Source organism: Andrographis paniculata, unplaced genomic scaffold, assembly GCF_009805555.1.
Source record: "Andrographis paniculata isolate CXL003 unplaced genomic scaffold, ASM980555v1 Contig49END, whole genome shotgun sequence".
NCBI lineage: Eukaryota > Viridiplantae > Streptophyta > Magnoliopsida > Lamiales > Acanthaceae > Andrographis > Andrographis paniculata.
The window spans coordinates 3,323,458-3,338,271 of NW_026137583.1; positions in this window are offsets into that span (position 1 = coordinate 3,323,458).

The following is a 14,814-nucleotide window of genomic DNA, read 5'->3' on the forward strand; positions in this document are numbered from 1 at the left end:
ATTAGGGATGTCAAATGGGGCGGGTTAGCCCCGGACCCGCCCCGGACCCTCTTAATGGAACGGATTCGGATCTAAATAATATGTTTTGGGGTAGATTGTGGATTTAAAATTTTAAACTCGGCCAGGTTCGGGACGGATTACGGTCTGCCCCAATCCGAATCCGGACCCGAACTCGGATATTTTTTAAAATTATTATAACTAATATATATGTACATTTATATAATAAAAATATATTATCTATTTACTTAAATAATTTTAAACATAAAATTCAATTAGTCGTCTGCTCCAAATAATTTTTTAAAATTATTATACCTAATATATGTATATTTATATAATAAAAATATATTATTTATTTATTTATCTTATTTTTATGGATCAATATTTGATTGTTTTTAGATTTTTTTTTAATATTTTTAATGCTATTTGTTTTAGTATTCGATTGTTAAAAAGATATTTATTATTATATATTTTAAAAAAAAACGAGTTTATCCGCGGGACGGGTTTGAGGCCGAGTGGAAGCGGGACGAGGCGGGTCTCGGAGCCTAATATTTTCTAGCGGATCGGGTCTCGGGACCTGCAGAATCCGTGCCGAAATCCGCCCCGTTGACATCCCTATCACGGATCAGAGATCAGATGCTGAATTATATCAACACCTTATGCTGAATGCATGAATGCAGTAGATATTAATTACATTTAATTATATTAATTATAAAAATTAATTATGAAAATTAAAAAATTATATTATAAGGCATTCAATATAATTCAGTACCATTAATTTAGTACTCGATCCATAGTTATTATTTCAATCAAAATTCAAAACAAAAAATAAAAGCTTGTGACAAATAAAAATCAAACAAACATTTCCTATTTTTTTATTTTTACATTATATTATATCTTTTATTATAATAAAATAATAATAATAATAATAATATTTTATTTTAAAATATCCAAATTTTCTCTAAATTTAATTAGTACCCCACTACTGCCTTCTTTTTCTTTGTCATGCTTATTGTTCATGGTACTCCACATAGAGAGTTTTGGTCAACTACACAGTAATATCATATTTAATATTTGGAAAATGATGGGTTTGTTTTTTGTAATATTTCAAAGCATTATGGCCTTTAAAATCATTCTAAAATAGTCAAATTCAATCAAATAAATATTAGAAAGTGATCTAAGAGAATATTTGACATTATATTTTAAACTGAAATGAAAATTATAACATAATATATTTCAGATAAAAATATATAAATTAGATGTAATATTTTGGAATTATTCATATTTTTAAAATTAAAATACACGGCAACGATGACGTCTTGCTAATTCGACTTAGTCAGTATATACAATAGAGACGGACAATGCACGCATAGTTCTATACAGCGCAATATAATATTATGTTATATTGAAGCATGCATTATAGTCTATATGTTGTATGTACTATTTAAATATATTTATTACGCTAAAAAATTAATAATAAAATATGTTCTGTGAAATTATATTATATATTGTATGTTATATTATTATGTGTAAATATGGATTGCTGCTTTATTATGATAGGCTAATTAGGTCTCAGAAAATTATTTTTTCACTACCACTTGACATGTCATTTCAATAAGGTAATCATGTATTAAATTTTTTGTTTTGGAGTGAATTTAAAACATGTAAATTTATGAACCTTTTTGATAATTTTTTTTTAAAACTTAATATTTTAGTTTTGATTTTAAAGGAATATAACATTTTTAAAAGTATTTGAATTTTTTAAATAAAAATTTAAGGTGTGTTTGTTTTTATTGAGTAACGGATAAAATTAGTTTGAATTTGAATTAAATTTGAATTTTAAAATGAGTTTGAATATTTATGTTCTCTTAGGTTTCTAGGTTTTGTTTGAATTTTGAAAATTAATTTTGATGTGTATTAATTTAATAGATAATAATTATGTTGGTGTAAAATTGTAATATTGTACTCCCTCCGTCCAGCTGCAAAGTATATATATTTCTATTTTGAGACGCTCAATTATAAAGTAATCATTTCATTAAATATCCCACTTTATTCCACAAATATCCTTACTTTACATCACATCATTACTTTTATACTAAAAAGTAAGAGCAAAAATATCATTTCACTACTTTTACCTACCCACTATAATTAAAATATTATTATTTCTTAAACTTCGAGCCAAAAGTAAATGTATACTTTATCCGTGAACGGTGGAATAATAGTTTTTATTTTTCTTAAATAAAAAATAATTTTAACAAATAGAATATTGAGACCATAAATTCCGCCTTATTCGCCGCTGCCCAAAAGGCAAACACCACAAAATTAATATAATAAATAAATAAATAAAAATAGCCTTCCCACGGTGGGGGAACATTAGATTTCCCTAGATCGTTGCAAAAGAAACGCACTAGATATTTCTTTATGTTGCTCCCATAGTCATCTATGCTTATTTTTCTTTTTTTCAATTTTTATAAAAAAAAGATATTTGTTTATTATAAAAGATAAAAATAATAATAAAAAAAATATACACTTCAACTAAAACTTGTGCTTAAAAAATTTGAGCACATATATTTAAATGACAAAGAAAATATTATATTAGATATTTTAAAGTAAAAATAATTTATATTCACTATGTAATATAAAATACTCCTTTCGTCCGACTATAAAGATCACATTTACTTTTTGTGTGTTGATATTTGAATATTAATTATTATATTAAAACATAGTACATATCAAAGGAAAAAAGATAAAAATACTTTTATTAGTGTTTTATAATACTAATATAAGGATATTTGTACAAAAATTTATACAAATATAAAAATATTTTTTATGTTAAGTACAATTACGCAAAAGATAAATGTACCATTCGAGGCAATAAGAGAGAGCATGTTGTATTCTTTTGGTAAATTTCTCCTATTCTATTAGTATTTAATCATGATCCAAATATTTTTTCTCTGCATATATTTGAGTGTGTTGTTTATATTTTTATTCCATCCTCCAAATGTACAAAATGAATTTTCAATATAGAGTGATTATTTATACCGGAATATGAATCACCGTCAATTATAAAATATCTTAAACTTATGACAAATGATTTATTAACGGTAAGATTTGCTTATATCAGTTTGATTAATCATATATTTTGATACTAGGGGAGATAAAACCATTGTGATATAAATGAGTGTTTGCACAAAAAAGAAACTAGACTAATGAAATTGTGAGATATAAAACTCGTTTTGTAGATTAGGGTTTCTCACAAAGATCTGAAATAGATTTTGATAAATCATGCTCTCTAATTGTTAATGTAATGACATTTAGATATCTTGTGAATCTAGTAGTACAAAAAATTCACTACGTGTCTTTTAGACGTAATTATTGCATATCTTTATGGCTCATTGAATACTAATATTCACGAAAATTCCTAATGAATTTAATATGCCTGAAACATGGAAATCAAATCCAAAAAACATCATATTTCATCAAATTGCAAAACTCATTGTATATACTTAAGCAATTAAGGGAAATGTAGTGTATGGCCTTAGTGAATACTTAATAAAAGAAAGTTATCATATTGATCTAATAAGCTCATGACTTTATAAAGAAAATAGATCAAATTTAGTCATTAGTGCAATATGAATCAATTATCTCAATTTAATTGGAATTCTTGAAGAGCTACAAATTGCAATTGAATATTTAAAGACGTAATTTGAAATTAAATTTTTTAGAGAAATAAAATATTGTTTGAAATTAAAAGTGGATCATATAAAATAAAATAAAATATTTATCTATTAATCTACTTATATTCAAAAGGTGTTAAAAATAATTTTATACTTCATCAATTCCAATTCAAAGTATCTTTTTTACCATTTTCGTCCGTCCAACTCAAAAGTATCATTTTTTTTAGTAAAAGTAATTATATACTAAAACTAAAATACCCTTAATTTTTATTTAAATTATAAACATACCATTACACATATAAATATTTTTTGCCTAAAGTCAAAAGACAACAATGTCAATATTATTTTTTAACCTACTACAAAATTTCAAAAGACCCATTTCAAATGGGACACAGAGACTATTTATAAATCCCGCTCATTGAGTACACCAATTGTAATTAAATCACCTTATCTCACTAATGATGTATTTAGGCCAATAGAAGAAAATAAAGAAATATTTGGCTGTTGAGTACTTTATTTCAATGCTATTGATGCACTAATATACCATGCGAATTATACCATATCAGATATATATCACTATTTAACGGATCCATAAAAAAAAACATTATTAGAATAGTATCAAACATATTTTTGTTATCTTTAGGGGACATATGACATGAAACTATTTTATTTGAGTGAATATCTAAATAAATTAATTGGTTATGCTGATGCTGGTCATCTGTCTGATCCACATAAAGTAAAATATCAAACTATCTATTTATTTACTTGTGGCAAAACAACAATATTGTGGAGATTTACGAAAGTGATGATAATTATTTCTTTTTCAAACCATGACGTAGTTTTAGCTATTCACAAAGTCAGCCGTGAATGAGTTTAGTTGAGGTCAATAATCTATCATATAAAAAAAATTGTGGTTTTATTTCTGATGATATATTACATCTTATAAATTTTTCGATGATAATACAGTTTGTATTAATTAAAAGACAGATATATTAAAAGCAATCATACAAAGCACATATTGCCAAAATAAATTCACTCACGATCTTCAAAAGAATGATAAAATTAATCTGCAACAAATTCGATCAACTAACAATTTTATAGATTTATTAACTAAGGCTACCGACTGTACAATTCAACAATTGATACAAGAAATTATAATATATTTGTTGAAAAAAAATCAAATAAATTTCATAACATGAAAAACGTATTACTACAAGAATAATGTATTTTATTTCATTTTCATTATTTTTTTCCCCCACAAAGTTTCTTTCTAGTAAAATTTTAATAAAATGTATCCTTTGTATAAAAACATTTAAGGAGAGTATTGTACACACATACATGCTAGGTAGCATATATATATATATATATTTATATATGTGCCTTCTAGGCATTATGTCTACAAAATTATGGATAATTTTTAGACAAAATAACATAAAATTTCCTTGTAGTTTACCAAATTTGTTAAAAATTTCTCGTGGTTCTAAAATTTCAAAAACTTACTCGTGATTTCCAAAATATTGAAAAAATTCCCCATCCGTTGAGATTTAACTACAATTGTATATCACGCGCTTACAATGCGATTTTTAGTTTATAAATTAAAATATATTTATATAAAATTACTAAAAGACCATTTGGTTTATTATGTATTCTTCACTTACAACAGTTTCTCCCTCATTCTTTTTAAGTTTTTTGAATTTAATCTCCATTCAAAATTTTATTTCATTTTAAATCTGCCAAACACAAAACCAAACTAGAAATTGATCCCAAATTTACAACGCAATCAATCGAACGAAGATGGGTACGAGAATGTCCGTAACTAATTGCTCACCGATTTTGTCTCACAGTTGATTTCTCCATTCATTTCACACACAACCCATATATTTAAGAAATCAACAATCCAAAAATCTAAGATATCAATTTGACATCAAATAGGTCATCCGGCGGTTCACGGTTCAAATCAAAAAACCGAATTCAAATCAAATCCATCTGGTCTTTGCCAAACTACCGGTTTATGCTTTGAACCGGCGGTTCAACGACTGTGAAGAAAATGAAGAAAGAAAAAGTTTTGGGAAAAAAAAGATACAGACAAAACCAAGAACCTGGTGTGCTGCAGCAACGACTGTGAAAGAAGAGATGGAAAAATGAAGGAAGAAAGACAAATTTGGGAAAAAGAAGAAAGAACCTGGTGCGGCTACGACAACTACCGTGAAGGAGGAAGAGGAAAAAAAAGAGAAAAAGAAAGTAAAGCGAGGAAAAAGAAGAAGAGGAAGAACCTGGTATGGTTGTAGCGGGACTATGAAGAATAACGTGGAAGAGGAAAGAAGAAGGAAAAGAAAATAATTGGAAAAGAATAAAGGAAGAAGACGAGAGTGAAGGCCCGGGGAGAAATGAAAGAAATAAGAGTAAAAAAAGAGAGAAATAAATTAAAATAGATATAAATAAGGGCATAACTGTCAATTATCCAAAATTTAACGTCTGTCAGAGGAGTTTAGAGAGAATGGGCGAGTGTGTAACGTTTTGAAAACTACGAGTAGGTTTTTTGGAATTTTAGAACTATAAGAAATTTTTAGCAAATTCGGAAAACCACGTGGATATGTTTTGCTATTTTGCCTAATTTTTATTGGGTGAAATTTTTACTCCTTCCGTTCCATAACAAGGTATCCATTTACTTTTTGCGTGTTAATATTTGAATATTAATTATTATATCAAATCGTATTACAAATAAAGAGAAAATAACAAAAATACTTCTATTGGGTGTCTTATAATACTAATATAATAATATTTGTATAAAAAATTATACAAATATAAAAATATTTTCAATGTTAAGTACAATGACGCAAAAGACAAATAAATACTTTAGGACGGAATCGCAGCTCTTTTGGATCTTTTTAGACAAACACTCTCTACATTGCACTTTATACATACACATTATGTATGCTTATACTTGTATTTGAGGAGGGCTCAGGGGTTGGGTCCGTACAAGGGGTTGTAGATTCCCTCACATTTTCCACTATATATTCAATTCTATTTATCCTATATATAGTCGTCACTTCAATTTAATAAGACGCATTTAATGAATGAAAAATTTCTTACATTACATTATCTCGTCTAGGTTCTATTTTCTGTAAAGGGCATGGGGGGTATGCTCCACCCCACCACTATTTTATTGAGTTATTTTTATTTATTTATTTTTTAAAAATTATATTATCTTGGTCCGTCTTACTCTAAATATTTCATTTATTTTTTGGGTGTTGATCTTTAAATATTAGTTATTATATCAAAATATAGTACAAATTAAAAAAAAATACGAAAATATTTTCATTGGTGCCTTATAATACTAATAGAATGACTTTTGTACAAAAATTTATACAAATATAAAAATATTTTTAATGTTAAGTACAATGACACAAAAAGTAAATGTGACCTTTAGAGGCGGACGAAGGAAATATGTAAAATATAAACTTTTTTGAAATAAACAAAAAAAAATTCTACTAAAAATATTAAGGGTTGATTTTCTTTTTATCTAATAAAAAATGATAGTAATATTGTTTATTCCAAAATATATATACGAATATTTACAATATATATATATATAGCCATAATACATAGTCATTGATGTTGATGTGGTTTATTATTTTGTAACAAACTAATAGAAATAAATATATTATTTTATAAATAAAAAGAATCCCCCTCAAATTGTATCATGATTCCACCATTGTGATTATCAACATCAATCACTTATAATCAATCTATTTATTCAGTATTTTTAGATGAATTGATGAAAAATTATTTTATTGAAAAATGCTAAATGAACGATCAATATATAAGCTTCCTAATCTTATATATACATATATTATATTCATAATCGTTACATACATATATCGATCACCCATACTCACTTAAATATATTTTATATTATATTATATTTTATGTAGCATGGATATTTTTTTCTTTTTTAAAAAAGAAGAATATTAGATTTCAGATTATAATATATATATATTTTCTATAGAAAAGTATTTGCATTGTGCTTAAAAATTATTCTTTTTTTTTAATATTTTATTTAGCATGTGCCATATTCACATTAAATTATACTACTACATAACAATTTTTTTATAAAAAATATTTTTGTATTAAAATAAATTTTGGGAGGAAAAAATTATTTGCATTAATAATAAAGTCAAGGTATATTTATAGGTATAGTTTAAAATGGATAAAAATAAATAAAAAATAAATAATAATAAATATTTCAACATTTCATTTCAAACTCAAGTAAGTGCCGTAGAAGCCAAATTGAGTTTGCGTAAGAGAGATCGGAATCGAGTAGAATGATGTGACTTGGTGAAAACATCTACAGTTTGATCGTCGGAAGAGATAAAACAGATCCTGATGTTGCCATAAGTAATATGATGACAAACAAGATGACTGTCAATCTCAATGTATTTTTGTGCACTCATGAAAGACATCATTGTGAAAAATCTGGATAGCACTCCTATTGTCCAATACAAAGGAATAGAACATGACTGCTGCACGCCAAGATCATCAAGTAATGAAGCCATAAGAGCTCATAAATAGCATCAACAAGAGCTCGATATTCGGATTTAGCGCTAGGACAAGAGACAACTATTTATTTCTTGCTATGCCAGAATATAGGAGAATCACCAAGAAAGAAGAAGAAATAACTAGTAGAGCGAAAATCTGTAGGATCGTCTGCCCAATCAGTATCAACATAACCATATAAAGTTAGGAGACTGATCTGATAAGTGTAACCAATGCAGTAGTGTTCTATTAACATAACGAAGAATACAAAGAACTGCAGAGTAGTGAGTGGTGCAAGGTGCAGACATAAACTGACTAACGAGATGTACAACATAGGCAATGTCAGGACGAGTGACTGTCAAGTAAATCAAGCTCCATACAAGTTGTTGATATAGAGAAGGATCGTCAAGAGGAGTTTCATCCACTCGTATAAGACGACAGCCAATGTCAAGTGGTGTCGAAGATGTCTTGCAATCAGTAAGACTAGCAAGAGACAACAAATCAGAATCATATTTAGCCTTAGACATGTAAAACCTATTAGGATTATCAAAATTCTCAAGACCCAAGAATTACAGAAGGTGGCCAAGACTCTTCAAATCAAAATGTTGTTGAAGGTAACTCTGTAAATCAGATATACCAGAATGATCATCCCCAGTAAGAATCATATCATCAACATAGAAAAGTAAAACATTAATTTCGGAAAAAATTCGTCGAATAAATAAAGCACAATCATGCAAACTAAAAGTGAAGTCAAACTTAAAAAAATCTGAATTGAAATTAAAAAACCAAACACTTGGAGCATATTTCAAACCATCAGGAGCATGCCGCAACTTAAAAACTTTAGAAAAATAAGGAAAACCTGAAGACAATGCTATATAAACATCTTCAGATAGATCACCATGAAGAAAGGTACTATGACGTCCAACTGCAAGAGAGACCACTTATGAACAACTGCAATTGCAATTAAATACAGAAAAAAGTAAGACATGCCACCGGAGAAAAGGTCTTCTCGTAATCAATGCCATATTCATATAAGTGACTTTTTGCAACTGAATGAGCTTTGTAACGCTCAACCGACCCATCAGACTTAGTTTTAATCTCTAAAATCCAGTTGCAGCCAATATGTGTTTTATCTGGAAGTTAAACAACTATGATCGATGTATGAGCCTTCTCTAAAGTTTGTAATTCTTTATACATCACTTGTTGCTACAACAAATCGAAATTTGCTTTAGGAAATGAGTTGTGCTCATGCAGAGATAGGATAGCAGGAAAAACAGTGATAATCATGCAAATGAATAGGTGAATAACTTACTTGATGTGATCAACGAGGTATGACAGGTCCAGACACCATAGTCGGATCAAGATCTGGAGACGAGATCCGAGATGGATCAGAAGCCTTAACTGGAATAGGATCCGAATGTGTAGATGGAGTTATAGGATCAAAATCAGGGAACAAAGGATAACATGACAACATGAATGAAGGTGAATCAGAAATAGATGAGATATGAAATTTAGAATGGTGGAAAACATGACACTCTCCTAAAATGTAACATGACGAGATATACGCAACCATTTAGAGATCGGATCCCAAAATATATAACCTTTATGCTCTATCCCATAACCAAGAAGAAAACATAAATGTGCACGAGGTTCCAATTAGAAACGTTCATGCAGAGAGATAAAAACAAAACCGAACAACCGAAGGGACGAAGGATACTATAATCAGGTAGTTAACCATATAGACGTTTAAAAGGAGTACTATTATGGAGGACATGTGATGGAATACGATTTATGGTATAGATAGAAGTAACGACAACTTCCCCCAAGAACTTATCAAGACAAGAGGCAGACAAAAGAGACGAACAAACAATATATAGAATGTAACGATGTTTGTGCTCAGCTTGACCATTATGTTGAGAGGTGTAAGGACATGAACATTGAATCAATATACCCTGAGTAGAGAGAAAGTTTAACACGGTAGAATCTCTATACTCAAGGCCATTATCAGTGCGAAGGATCTGTATAGAACCGAAAAATTGAGTTCTAATCATTTAAACAAGTTGAGTGTATATTTGAAGTAATTCTGAGCGGTGTTTCAAAAGATATACCCATGTAAAATGGGAGTATTCATCTATGAATATGACATAATAACAGCACCCACTCATAGAGGGAACATGAGAATGACCCGAAATATTAGAATGGACAAGAGAAAATATTTTCTGAAAATGATAAGATTGGTTATTTTTCCAAATGACAGTTTAAATAATCAAATGACTCAAAACGAGTAGAACCCAAATGACTCTTACTAACGAAGGATTGAATTTTAGAGAAAGATGCATGACCAAGACGAATGTACCACTGGAGACTAGAGGAAAAAAGAGTAGTAAGAGGGGTATGAGTAGCAGCAAATGAAAATTTACGGGGAGGGATTTTCAAAGAATGTACCTCAAATAGTCGACCCACCTTTCGATCTGTCCCAAGAATTTGACTCGTACGTGGATCTTGAATCTGTACTCCAGAAGAGGAGAAAGTAACAGTAAGTCCCTAGTCAACTAATTGGTCAATTGATACAAGGTTTAAAGTCAACTGAGAAATGCACTAAGTATCAGGAAGGTATACAAATGGTGGATATACAGATCTTGAGTAAATAATATCCATGCGACTCCCATTAGCAGTCTGTATAGGCAGTGAAGAGGACACATAATACGTAATAGTCAAGAGATCGAGTGTAGGTGTCATATGATTGCAACAATCGGAATCAAAATACCACCTGGACTACCTGAATTGTTTATGACAGGAGAGGAACTGGAAGCAAGAACTTACGCAAGAGAGTCACAATATTCTGGAGGATTGCAGATGCAAAATGATAAGATGATCGACTAGTTTGCACATTCCGATGTGGTTGAACACGAAAATTTTGAATGACATGACTTTGAAGATGACAATAACGAAACTCCATCACCATAATATGACTACAGACAAATTACATAAATCAGATAAAGAAATCCGAAAAAAATTTCTTTACACGGAAAAATAAATTACATTATCATATAGAGAATAATTTTTCGTTACTAACACCGAAAAATCACCGCAATCGGAGGTGAAATGCGCCACTACCCGCTGGTCAAAGTTCCAGCTGCGTGAACTTTGATCCGTGCAGGGGCCCCACACGCGCTGCCATTCGCCGCCAAATATTGGTGGTTCTCCGGTTTTTGGACAACAGTTTTGATAGTGCCGGAGGTGTCAATCGGAGATGTTCGGATGTGGGAAAAACGGCGATGGCTCTTGTTTTCGAATTATAGGGTTTATCAGAAGGAATTTGACTATGATACCACGTTACAATAATTTTTTGGAGAAAAAATATTAATTACATTAATTATAGAGTGAAGGCTGCATAAATCCAAATCGAATAATAGCAAATAAAAAAAATAAACAATAATAATAATAATAATAATAATAATAATAAATATTCCAACAGTGCTTAAAAAAAATAAAATTTCTTTTTATCTTTTGCATGAACCATGTTCATACTAAATTATAGTACTACATACGACAAACTCAAACTAATCGGACCAATACTATTTATAATAGCGCTTGTTATACGTTAGAAGGTGCAATTGAAACTTCAATTTTATATTTAGTATTGGATATATCAATAAATATATATATATATATATATATACACATTATTGAGAATATATAATCTATTTGATTAAAAATATAATTAAAAGCTATACTGTATTTTTATATGGATATTATTATGTAAAAAAAGAATTTTATATAATATATATAATCTAATTTATATATATATATATATTTAAGCAGCTTGATTTTGTGTTGCCACGTGTTGTGGCAAGAATTTTTTATTTATTTTTTAAAATTTTTATTGTGGAGTCCACTTAAAAATTAATAATAATAGAATAAAATAAGGATGGCCGGGTGTGGCTGTTAAAAAATAATACTTATAATATACACTATTAGTAAGTAATAAAAAATATATTAAAAAAAATAATTATAAATTAAAATAATTAAATAGAATAATTAAGATTAAAAAGTTATAAATTATGAAAATAGTTGTGGAATGAAAAGAGTATTATTTATATAATTTTTACATAATAAATAAATAAATAATACTAAAAATTGATCGTGTAAAATAATTTAATTTATTCACATAATTTTCATATTAAAAATTCATATTAAAAATAATTTAATTATTGTATAACAACAATTAATTTTAACAATTTTTAAAATTTATAATTATCCCGTGCATAGTACGGGCTCCCCACTAGTATATGTATATACACATATTTAATACTCCATCCGTCCACAAACTAACATCCTACTTTCCTATTTGGAATGTCCAACAATTATTGTTCTCTTTTTATTTTTATACACAAAATTTACTCTTTTACCCTTACTTTATTTACTCTTTTATTTTCTATACACAAGATTAAGGGCAAATTTATCATTTTATAACAAAAATTCTAATTGTGAATATATAAATTAGTTTGTAAATGATAGAAAATTATAATTTAGTAGAGAAAGATTAATACGAGATTATAAGTGATCCTCGTCCTAAAAATATTGAGAATATTGCAAAAAATATCCCACACTTATATCCTATTATCATTTTTGTCCTGTATTTATTTCCATAGCAAAATATATCCCACGTGTTTACAAAAGTCGCTATTTATGTCCTTTGCCCGCGCATGAAATTCACACCACACGCCCTTACGCACGGCCAAATGATAGAAATAGCGAGTTTTGCAAACATGTGGGATATATTTTGCCAGCAAGATAAATACAGGACAAAAGTGATAATGGGGTATACGCGTGGGATATTTTTTGCAACATTCCCTAAAAATATTGGAAAATTCATTACGATTAAAATTTGGAAATATAGGACTCAGTTTGATTTAATTTTTAACCAAACAAAAAGAGGCAATTATATAACATAATTATAACCAAACTAACATGAAATAAATTGGATTTATTTTATTTTAATTTATTTTTATCTATTTCGTATTTCTCACACGCTATCAATCTATAAGGGCATATGTTACATTCACTTGCTTTCTCGTTACTTTAAGATCACCTAATTAGTTTTTAACGTAACAAGATTTATTACTTTTATTAGGGAATACAGTTATCATGTCTAATTTATTTATATAAATATAATTCAAATTTATTTTAAAATATCATGTTAATCTATATAATTTTTTAAATTATTTAGCTTTTTTATTTTTATACCAAATTTTAATATTTATATTTCTCTAAATTTTATATTCAAAATTTAAAATATAACTAATACCACAAATTCAATAAATTTTAATATTTCAAATTTATTATAAAAATGATAACATTATCATATTTTATATAATTAGTATCTTGATATTTAAATATACTATTAATAGTAAAAAAATATTTATATATTATTAGGTAATAAAAAAAATTAAAACTAAATAAATTATAAAAAAATTTATAAAATAATAAAAATAATAAGTTGAAAGTAATTATTATAATCACTGTAAAAAAAAAAATAATTAAAATTTTGAATAAGAGAAATAAATGAAATAATGAAATTAAAGTAACCATTATAACAAATACTCTAACATTGTGTTCTTTCTATATAAATATATATAGATTCATTTAATTTTCAATCTTTTAACTTCATTTTCAAAATATTTAATTTAATATTTTCTTTATATAAAATATTCTCTCAGTCCGCCGATCACATTTATCTTTTATATCATTGTACTTAATATTAAAAATATTCTTATATTTGTATAATATATATATTTTTTTTATATACAAATATCCTTCTATTAGTATTACAAGACACTAATGAAATTATTTTTACATTTTTTTCTTAATTTATACTAGGCTTTGATATAATAATTAATATTAAAAAATCAATACGCAAAAAGTAAGTGAGACGGAGAGGCAATATCATATTCAATTCACTATTTTTATCTTCAATTTTTTTTTTTTTTTTTTTTTATTCAAACATTATTTATATGTATACATATATATTATATGATATCTAACCACTATATTCTGTTTACAAAAATATCAGAACAAACAAAAATGAATCTAAAGTAAACAAACATTATTTTGATGTGCAAGTTGAAGTAATAATACCTAACAATTCATTTGCACTATTGTCAGTATTTAAAACAATACAAATTATGTTGAAATAAATAAATAAATAAATTAATTAATTAGCTCTACACTGTCTAATTAACTCGTTTATTAGTTGTTGGAGTCGAATAGAATATGAGGTCCACTACACAACTATATAATTAACTATACCATGGTCTCCACTACACATACATTTTCTACTTAAATTAATTGTGATACATATTGTACGACTATTATTATGTACAGCATGGATCCAGTGCTGAAATAATAACACGTGCTGACAACTAAAATTTAATTATTTTTAATTATATTAATTATATAATTTAATAATATAAATTACCTTATTATCAAGTAAAAGATAAAAGTAGGATAATTATAGGAAATTTATTAAATAATTAATAAAAAGAAGTGACAAATTGATTATTATTTATTAAAAAAAAATAATTTTATAAATAGATTATTC